This window comes from Rutilus rutilus (genome assembly GCF_951802725.1).
Source record: "Rutilus rutilus genome assembly, chromosome: 25".
In the NCBI taxonomy this organism is placed as follows: Eukaryota; Metazoa; Chordata; class Actinopteri; order Cypriniformes; family Leuciscidae; genus Rutilus; species Rutilus rutilus.
Genome location: NC_140229.1, coordinates 23,218,870 through 23,227,014, shown reverse-complemented (window position 1 = coordinate 23,227,014; position 8,145 = coordinate 23,218,870).

Below are 8,145 nucleotides of genomic sequence, written 5' to 3'. Positions count from 1 at the left end.
AACAGGAAGTCGGCTATTATGGGTTGTTTGGAAAACGCTTGCTGTGGAATGTGAAATACTCCTCCTAGAAAATTCACCGTGTCCCCTTCAAACTCGGTGTGCATGTAGTCAAGACTTTGAGGATGCTAAATTGCGGACGGATTTTTGATATCTCGAACGGTTTGGCTGTGGCGAGGAATCGAATTTATGGCGAGAAAAGAGAAACACGGAAGTGGAATAACTTCTGCATACATTAACTGATCTTGATGAAACTTCAGCAGTGTGTTCGTGGTAAGAGGCCGATCAGATGGATGTAGCTATTGTGAGTCAAAGTTATAGCGCCACCAACTGGCAGCAGGAAGTGTGTCACTTTCAACATGCTTTAGACAAAAGTGGGGGGGTTAGTTTTAACTACAGTAAAGAAAAAATAGTTTTTATATTGTTCTCATCAAGCCGGACAACTTTCTAATTTACATTCAATAGCTCTGGCCATCAGGAAGTCAGATATTTTGGTCTGAATGTGAATTTTTTTGCAAAATCAGCCTCTGAATTTTTAGCCACTCCTCTTAAACTATTTATTTTATTCGTACCAAACTTTTTCAACATGATGAAACTACATTAAATATGCTAAGTTGTGAATGGATAATAAATATCTCAAACGGTTTTGCTATGGCGAGGGATTAATGTCCAAAAAGGAAACACTAAAAATCTTCTAAAAATGTAATTATATACCATTTATTTCTATATAAAAGTATACAAATATCACAACTAAACCCATTTTATTCTGTTTTTGCAATTCAAGAAGAATGAAAAAGTTAAAAACAGGCTATTTAGTGCTATTTGGTTCAACAAAAAAGCAAACATAGGGCTATACTGCCCTCTTGTGTCCAAAAGGACATCAAAATAGTATATAAAACTTTTTACCAGGTAGGCCAATATTGTATTTAAATATACATTTATTAGGTATGTGTCTGAGGATATTTTCCCACCGGTTAATCGACGTGTGACACGAGTGGGTGCTTTTAAATGGCTAATATAAAAGTGAAAGTAAAAAAACGGACGTCCGCACGGACATTGATAATGGTGCACGTTGGAAAGAATGATACTTTTAAACATAACACTAAACCGCCATTAGGTGTCGCCAGGCGACCATCTTAATGAGCGAGTCATTGATTCATTCGTTCAAATGATTCGTTCCAATGACTGAGTCATTCATGATTGAGACAGATGTTTATGGATTGACCATTGAATCTTTGAGTCAAGCGATTCGTTTCAAAATGCTGAATCATTCAGTAATGAGAAAACAAGTTGCTGTGATCTTTGTTTAACTATTTTTGCTGCTGAAACAGAACAAAAACAGTCAATATTGCATCTAAAATGTAAGTGACTTAATTGTAACTGTTTATTAACCTGTTGTATGAAATCAATGTCACAGTTTCAATCGTGATTGTATTCAGGAAATAGTTGCCTACTCGTCAAGTGAGGTTGCTTAACTCTATCATATGTTATAAAATATATAAAAACTCCATATTTGTAATTTTTATAGTCAGTATGTTGTTAACTGGGTTGCTTTTTTGTGTGCTGATCTCATTTGTTTACAATTCTCCTGGAGAAGCAGCATGAGCCTCAGCAGTGCAACCTTGTTACCATTGATCAGTAATACATTTATTATTAACTGATGATTGCAACTTAAAATGAATGTAATGAAATTAGAATAATCTCTCGTTTTAGTGATTCCCAAGTTATTTTTTTGTTATTGACGTTCTAATCAGGCTATACTCTGGTCGGGCAAGTAAAATTCTCTTTCAGGTAGCCCTATTGTATTTATATATAAATATATTAGGGATGTGACTGTGATAAAATTTTCCCACCGGTTAATCGATGTGTGACACCGCTGAGCGCTTTTAAATCGCTAACTATAGTATACTATATACTAGTAAAATACAGACGTCCGCACAGACATTGATAATGGTGCGGAGTAGAGTGAGCATTTTCAATTTATTCCTATGGATGTAGGAATTAACTAAAACATTTTATTTATGTTTTTGTGTCCACTGTTCAACCGCAACCGCGTCTCACACACACACACACATTCCAGAATTGCAATCTTGACATCGCAGCCTGTTCATTATAGCCCTAATACAATATAATAATAAAAATAGTCAACCTAACATAAACGAATTACACTGCTCTGTTTAAATAGTCAGTAGTACAATCTGTACCATTCACAGTAAGCAGAGCTCCACTGTGATGTTTCCAAGAACATTTTTGCGCGTGTGAAGAGGATGATTTTTTCCATCGATATTGGAACACGAGTGAAGTACAAAGCCTATAATAAAGAATAGTTTAGCATCCAAATACATCGCAAATATTGAAACATTTTGATTCTAATGAGAGGGTTACGTGAGACCAACACTGCTTACTTTCGTTTTTATTTTTACATTAAATTTAAAGGATTTGTTGTGGAATATTTTGGGTGTATCATAAAATCAGAATAAGGTAAGACAAGTAAAATTTTCTGTCTTATATTTATATATATATATGTGTGTGTGTGTGTATATATATATATATATATATATATATATATATATATATAAATATAGCTGCGAGCAGCGATGGAGGGCCAAAGCCGGTGGCACCGCCATCCCCGGTGCCTTTAGGTAACTAAAGGCACCGGGGTGGCGGTGCCACCGGCTTGGGCCCGCAATCGCTGCTCGCAGCTATATTTAGGGCCCAAGCCCTGAAAGGGCGAAGGCCCTATTGTTTCCGGTAGGATTATTTATTAGGGCCCAAGCCCTGAAGGGGCGAAGGCCCTATTGTTTTCGTTAGGATTATTATTATTATTATTGTTCTTCAAGGGTTCGGGGGCTTTTGGGGCCTTTAACGTGCTCAAAAACTCATGAAACTTTGCACGCAGGTCAGAACCTGCGGCCATTAGGGCCGGGCTGAAGCTGGTACCCGGGCGTGGCAGGGGGGCTCAACAGCGCCCCCTAGAACACAATCTTAAATCTTGGACACATACAAGAACGTATTAGTATGAAACTCGGTACACATATAGATCTCATCGGGCCGAACAACTTTCGCACTCTACGTTATTAGCTCTGCCCAACAGGAAGTCAGCTATTATGGGTTGTTTGAAAAATGCATGCTGTGGAATTTAATGTACTCCTCCTAGGGAATTGATCCGATCCACACCAAACTCGGTCAGCATGAAGTCAAGACATTGAGGATGCTAAATTGCGGACGGATTTTTGATATCTCGAACGGTTTGGCCGTGGCGATGAAACGAAATTATAGCGAGAAAAGATAAACAGGAAGTGTGTTATAACTTCTGCATACATTAACTGATCTTGATGAAACTTCCACAGTGTGTTCGTTGTAAGAGGCCGATCACATGGATGTGACTATTGTGAGTCAAAGTTATAGCGCCACCAACTGGCAGCAGGAAGTGTGTCACTTTCAAAATGCTTTGAAATCACCCTCTTATTTTTACCCGATTTGCTTCAAACTTTATGTGTATAATGTAGACACTTGGCAGATGTAGAACTGTGAAAGGTTTATTGATATCTTAAATACTGTTGCCGTGGCAACGCATCAAACTTTAATATTCTTTCCAGATGCTTTTGAGACTCTAAACATACTTGAAATTGGATGAAACTCGACAGACACATCACATTTATTAGCCGGTAGACATGTGCAAAGTTTCAGAAACGGGCGTGGTGAGGGGCTCAGTAGCGCCACCTTTAGTCAAAAATGGGGGCTTAGTTTTAAGTAGAGTCACAAAAATCGTTATGTATATTGTTCTCATCAAGCCGGACAACTTTCTAATTTATAGTCATAAGCTGTGACCAACAGGAAGTGAGATATTTTGGTTTGAATGTGATTTTTTGTAGAATTCTCTCCCTCTCTCTCTCTGCCTCTGCGTCTCTGTGTGTGTGAGGGGTGGGGGGATTTTTCTTTTGAGTGAGATTTGTTTAAAATTCCTGTTTTTCAAGGTTTCAGGGGCTTTTGGGGCCTTTAACGTGCTCGAAAACTCTTGAAACTTTGCACACAGGTCAGAACCCGCGGCCATCAGGGCCGGGCTGAAGCTGGTACCCGGGCGTGGCAGGGGGGCTCAACAGCGCCCCCTGGAACGGGATCCGAACACTTGTCCATAAATCAAACACACTTGGATGTAATGATATGAAACTCGGTACACATATAGATCACATCGGGCTGAACAACTTTCGTGCTCTAAGTTTTACGCCAGCCCAACAGGAAGTCGGCAATTATGGGTTGTTTGGAGAACGCTTGCTGTGGAATGCGAAGTACTCCTCCTAGAGAATTCATCCAATCCCCACCAAACTCGGTGTGCATGAAGTCAGGACATTGAGGATTCTAAATTGCGGACGGATTTTTGATATCTCGAACGGTTTGGCCGTGGCGAGGAAACGAATTTATGGCGAGAAAAGAGAAACACGAAGTGGTATAACTTCTGCATACATTAACGGATCTTGATGAAACTTCACCAGTGTGTTCGTGGTAAGAGGCCGATCAGATGGATGTAACTATTGTGAGTCAAAGTTATAGCGCCACCAACTGGCAGCAGGAAGTGTGTCACTTTCAAAATGCTTTTGACAAAAGTGGGGGGGTTAGTTTTACCCACAGTTTTAAAAATCAGTACGTACATTGGTCTCATCGAGCCGGACAACTTTCTAATATACAGTTATTAGCTCTGAACAACAGGAAGTCAGATATTTTGGTTTGAATGTGGATTTATTTGCAAATTCAGCCTCTGAATTTTTACCCACTCCTGCTAAGTGGTTTATTTATTCACATCAAACTTTTTCAACATGATGAAAATACATTAACCTGTTAAGCGTTGCCAGTGCGCCCGCGCACTGAAGCGTTATTTATTTATTTAATTCAAAATTACTATCAGATTTAATGTTATACCTTGACAAACTATACATAATTAAAAAGATATAATACTCAAGTTTCAGTATTTAACCACTATTGTATTCTGAGAAACTCATAGTGACAGTTATGTCTTAATTTGTGTCAGGAGTTTTGAAATGAAAAAATGAGTCGATACCTTTAATATGAATTATGCGCGTCAGCCGCTTTCATTCATAAAAAACTCCGTGCTGTCGTCATGACAGCGATACACAAAACAACGTGCCTCAGGGCTTTAGCTAAAAAATGTGCAGATTTGGAGAAATATTGATAGATTCTCATAGATTTACATCATATTTCTATAGACAGGAATAATATTTATTGAATTTATACCCAAATGCGTCGATGTAATCTTTATGAGCGTTTGGGACTCTGATTTACTGTGTTTTTAATTCATACCAACAGCCTGAGGGCGCTACATGCACAATAATAGTCCATATATGGAACATGAAGAAGAGCCATGATCATGTGACATTCCAGGACGTTAAAAATAAAGTCATTTGACATGGTCTTGAAAAACATTTAACTAAATCCAGAGTTTTGGACTTATTATCTTCAGATTTTAAACATAAAATGTTTAGACATGTGGCTTTAGCTATAATGCATTTCTAGATTGCTCCAGTGCCAACTTCAATTTTATTTTCATGAGGATGTTTCATAAAAAATAATTTCTAATAACTTTACAAAACTTTGAAGCTATTTATAAAAATTTTTTTCATTATGACAATAATTAATTCTACATTTACAATAAACTGCCAGGTGTCAGCTTTCAAATGAGATCATACTTGTGCTTTTAGTACAAAGGGTTCATGAACTGTATGTGTTTCAGTTTGGGTATGTCATTTCTGGGGATTTTTCAAAAGTGGGGTTGCAGCTTAACAGGTTAAAGATGCTAAATTGTGAACGGATATTAAATATTTCAAACGGTTTTGACATGGCGAGGGATTAAAATAATGTCAAAAAAGGAATCAGAAAACATCTCATATATTCTTAAAATTTAATTATACACCATTTATTTTTATATAAAATTATACAAATATTAGAACTAAACCTATTTTATTCTGTTTTTGCAATTCAAAAAGTATGAAAAAGTTAAAAACAGGCTATTTAGTGCTATTTGTTTCAACAAAAAAGCAAACATAGGGCTATACTGCCCTCTTGTGTCCAAAAGGATATCAAAATAGTATATAAAACGTTTTACTAGGTAGGCCTATTGTATTTAAATATAAATTTATTAGGTATATGACTGTGAGGATATTTTCCCATCGGTTAAGCGACGTGTGACACGAGCGGGTGCTTTTAAATCGCTAATATAAAAGTGAAAGTAAAAAAACGGACGTCCGCACAGACATTGATAATGGTGCACGTTGGAAAGAATGATACTTTTAAACATAACACTAAACCGCCGTTAGGTGTCGCCAGGCGACCATCTTAATGAGCGAGTCATTGATTCATTCGTTCAAACGATTCATTCCAATGACTGAGTCATTCATGATTGAGACAGATGTTTATGGATTGACCATTGAATCTTTGAGTCAAGCGATTCGTTTCAAAATGCTGAATCATTCAGTAATGAGAAAACAAGTTGCTGTGATCTTTGTTTAACTATTTTTGCTGCTGAAACAGAACAAAAACAGTCAATATTGCATCTAAAATGTAAGTGACTTAATTGTAACTGTTTATTAACCTGTTGTATGAAATCAATGTCACAGTTTCAATCGTGATTGTATTCAGGAAATAGTTGCCTACTCGTCAAGTGAGGTTGCTTAACTCTATCATATGTTATAAAATATATAAAAACTCCATATTTGTAATTTTTATAGTCAATATGTTGTTAACTGGGTTGCTTTTTTGTGTGCTGCGCTCATTTGTTTACAATTCTCCTGGAGAAGCAGCATGAGCCTCAGCAGTGCAACCTTGTTACCATTGATCAGTAATACATTTATTATTAACTGCTGATTGCAACTTAAAATGAATGTAATGAAATTAGAATAATCTCTCGTTTTAGTGATTCCCAAGTTATTTTTTTGTTATTGACGTTCTAATCAGGCTATACTTTGGTCGGGCAAGTAAAATTCTCTTTCAGGTAGGCCTATTGAATTTATATATAAATATATTAGGGATGTGACTGTGATAAAATTTTCCCACCGGTTAATCGACATGTAACACCGCTGAGGGCTTTTAAATCGCTAACTATAGTATACTATATACTAGTAAAATACAGACGTCCGCACAGACATTGATAATGGTGCGGAGTAGAGCGAGCATTTTCAATGTATTCCTATGGATGTAGGAATTAACTAAAACATTTTATTTATGTTTTTGTGTCCACTGTTCAACCGCAACCGCGTCACACACACATTCCAGAATTGCAATCTTGACATTCATTATAGCCCTAATACAATATAATAATAAAAATAGTCAACCTAACATAAACGAATTACACTGCTCTGTTTAAATAGTCAGTAGTACAATCTGTACCATTCACAGTAAGCAGAGCTCCACTGTGATGTTTCCAAGAACATTTTTGCGCGTGTGAAGAGGATGATTTTTTCCATCGATATTGGAACACGAGTGAAGTACAAAGCCTATAATAAAGAATAGTTTAGCATCCAAATACATCGCAAAAATTGAAACATTTTGATTCTAATGAGAGGGTTACGTGAGACCAACACTGCTTACTTTCGTTTTTATTTTTACATTAAATTTAAAGGATTTGTTGTGGAATATTTTGAGTGTATCATAAAATCAGAATAAGGTAAGACAAGTAATATTTTCTGTCTTATATATATATATATATATATATATATATATATATATATATATACATATAGATATATATAGATATAGATAGATAGATATTTATATACACACACACACATATATATATATATATATATATATATATATATATATATATATATATATATATATATATATATATATATGTGTGTGTGTGTGTATGTATATATATATATATATATATATATATATATATATATATATAAATATAGCTGCGAGCAGCGATGGAGGGCCAAAGCCGGTGGCACCGCCATCCCCGGTGCCTTTAGGTAACTAAAGGCACCGGGGTTGCGGTGCCACCGGCTTGGGCCCGTAATCGCTGCTCGCAGCTATATTTATTATTATTATTGTTCTTCAAGGGTTCGGGGGCTTTTGGGGCCTTTAACGTGCTCAAAAACTCATGAAACTTTGCACGCAGGTCAGAACCCG